Raw genomic sequence first — 3,190 nt, 5'->3', positions numbered from 1 at the left:
TTAGAAAAAGGTAACCACCATCAAAAATATTAAAATGGCTATCTGGAAATAAACCTCCCAACATTATTACAACAATTATATACAAAATGTGTCTTTAGATACTGAAAGCAGTTAAATAGATAATTAGCCCAATGGCAAAATTAAATACACAATAATTGACATTAAATGTACTACAAAAGATATTCATAGTTTTACAAAACACCGTGGATGCTAAATAAAAACATAGAGTTGCATTAGAAGAGACCAATCACGATTTTACAAAACACCGTGGCTGCTAAAGAAAAATATAGAATTGCATTAGAAGAGACCAATTGTGATTTGAGAACCAATCAAATAACCACTGTGAAAATTTGAAATTCTTGGAACTAGAATATAAAATTGATGAAAACAGGGACATGAAATCAGCTTCACCAGTGTGTCCCTAAAATATCAGTCAACTTTGCCTTCTTTTTCAGGAAGGCATAGCCCATAGCATCACTATAACTACATATCACCGCCGAATATAAAATTGATGAAAATAGAGATGTAGTCAACTTTCCCTTGAGCCCCGAATTTTTTAAGCTGTATTTCTACACACAAGGAGTAGTATAAATTAAACAAGCAGAGCTGCAATGCAATGTTAGATTGAGAAAAACAAAATTTTAAGTACACTTTTCTTTCTCTCGTGGGCATCTTTAAAGCCTCTGAGCATAAATGTGATGAATATGAAAATTCATCTTAGAAGTTTTACTGTGACAATCAATTGCACTCTCATGCAAACCAAGGAAAAATAAACTTAACATAAACCAGAGGGAAAAGTTTAATATCTTCAGATTTGGCATATTATTTGGCAGAGTTTATCCTTCAGTTTTCGAGTTTTGGACAGTAGAAGACCCCTGAAAGAGGTAGAAACCCCCGACTTTCCATCAACATGTCGCAGACTTTATTGACCAGCGCTCGATCTCTTCTTCCTTCCCCGCCACTCCCATCCACAAGATGCAAAAACAATTCCAAATTATGCAGACTCATAGGGTTCCGGGTGGGCTTGAGGAAGGTAGACAAACTGTTATCCAAGGTTGCACCCAATCGGCAAACAGCACACCCAGGGTTGCCCTCAAGAAGTTACCCAACCTGCACTCGTTCATCATCACCTAGGGCACTCTAGGCACCACATCGTTCACGTTCACATCGCGCAGAAACCGAACGTTAAGCTCTTGGAGATTACGAGCAAACAACTTGTTCCCCACCCTGGGGCATCCGAAAATGAACACCATAACGACCACCCAAGGACTCCGGACGAACACCATGTGACCAAGGTCATAAGCACACAGGAGCGACAGGGCCGCTCCAGGACTGTGCCCACACAACGTTATGGACACCTCTTCGCCTCTTTGTTGCTCCAGCAATCTTTCCATCTCTGCGAGAACCAGATCCCGGGCACTCATGTGACTGTACTGCGAGTCCTTGCTATAAACGCTGAGGAACCCGTTTTCTACCATGACGGCCTTATTCTCAGAATTACAGCCGTTCTCATGACCATGGGCTTCCTTCAACGTGAATGGAACCAGCCAGCTGTGGAGGTCTTCTATCCATTCCAGCAGGAGTCGAAGAGTACCTGGGTGGCGAGCCACAGAGTGGAATTGTAGAGCGGGAAGCGCCGAGTTGAAAAGGAAGGTGAGTGCGCAGCGCGCGGGTGACCATTTTCTTAATTCGAATTGGAACCGGCAATAATACTCCGCGGCTGCAATTCCAGCTCGTCCCCGATCTGTCAGGGGATGTCAGGCCCTCCAGCTGCGATCGGATTTTTTGTCACGGAATGGCAGGCCCTCCAGTTGCGATCGGATTTTTTGTCAGGGAATGGCAGGGAATGTCAGGATTGCCAGGGGAGGGTGGCGGAGCTAGGGGAGGGTGGCGGAGGGCGGAGGGATTGCCGGTGGCCGGAGCCGGACGATTTTCCGACCAGTGACGGAAAACGGGCCATTCTACCGCCTAGGTAGACTACTCCAAAGACTACAGCTTGACAACACATAATGATTAACATTAATATAATTTTATAAAGTGAAGTAGAAACACATTAAAAATGTTGGAAGAAGAGTGTACCTAGTAAATTTCCGGAATATTAAAAAAATTGTACCAAATGCACAATGGCTATCAGCGTAGGCTGGAAGCTTCATCGACGATAAGCTGAACACTTTATACTGCTGCGCGAATAAGTATGCATGGATCAGAGGTAAAATTGACACATATTTTGAAAATGATGGCATTTAGCTTGGTGGATCCTTCGAAATCTCAATGTTCTGATCATGGTATCCAACGTCATGCAACTCTGTAATCGATGATTTCAGTCGAACGCATGAAGCATTGTTTGCCAGATATATACAAAAAGTTTACACGCAAGTGGGCGCACAATTCACAGAATATCAATATCACTGTGTGGGGTAATAGTGACACAACTAAAGAAATCGCGAGGCATGAGGAAAATCAGGAAGCGGAAGGGCAATAAATAGTTTGCATGGCCCATGGTTCATTGACATTAGCTCTGATACTGTGCTACTTTTGTAGTGCAATATTCTTTAATGGGTCAGCACGCCATGGGCTACTACGTGCTTTATATTTATGCTTAAATTCCCGAGTTCTAATTTAGAGTACTGTAATGGAGATTTCCTGATATGTAGCATTTAGGTCGGTTTGTGTTCCAGGTATGTGTCTTTGTTAGAGGAAAGCCTGTAATTTTGTTACAGAGATGAGAAAATATAAACCTTTCTTGGTAGCTTTTGGTATCCATTTGGGATATGTTGTCTTGAATATAATTTCAGAACCGCCCTTAGCAATGGCACGAGCCACTTTGTTTTCGTGGTTTACTAATCACTATAGTTTTCTTAGGCCCTATCGCTTATTTTTTTGAAAGGTAATTACATAAATCCCTCAAAATCTTGCAGTGCTTGACAAATCTAGTATTTTCAAGGAACTTTAAGTTTGATCACATCATCGTTGGCATAGAACTGCAGATTGATCTTTCTGTTTATTATTATATTACAAGAATGGGCGGCCATCTCTAACGTTTTACATCTTCTGTAGGATTTTCATTCTTGCTTTATGTGGGTATGTTGAAGGTTATTTAGTAATGGAATTGCTTTGTGTGAAGAATTTGGGTGATCATAAATTTTGGAAATATTTTAGAATTTAATCCACATAAATGAAGCTAAACATT

The 3,190-nt window shown here is 41.3% G+C and overlaps 1 pseudogene; it reads right to left on the bottom strand.

The window, feature by feature from the left end:
• Nucleotides 1-1,130: 1,130 nt before the first annotated feature.
• On the bottom strand, nucleotides 1,131-1,478 carry LOC149219495 (phospholipase A1-Ialpha2, chloroplastic pseudogene; annotated as a pseudogene).
• Between the last annotated feature and the right edge of the window lie 1,712 nt (nucleotides 1,479-3,190).

This window comes from Pinus tabuliformis, chromosome Q (assembly GCF_031772625.1).
Source record: "Pinus tabuliformis cultivar Carrire ecotype Pingquan chromosome Q, CPIR1, whole genome shotgun sequence".
Classification (NCBI taxonomy): Eukaryota; Viridiplantae; Streptophyta; class Pinopsida; order Pinales; family Pinaceae; genus Pinus; species Pinus tabuliformis.
This window is presented reverse-complemented; position numbering and strand designations above follow the sequence as displayed.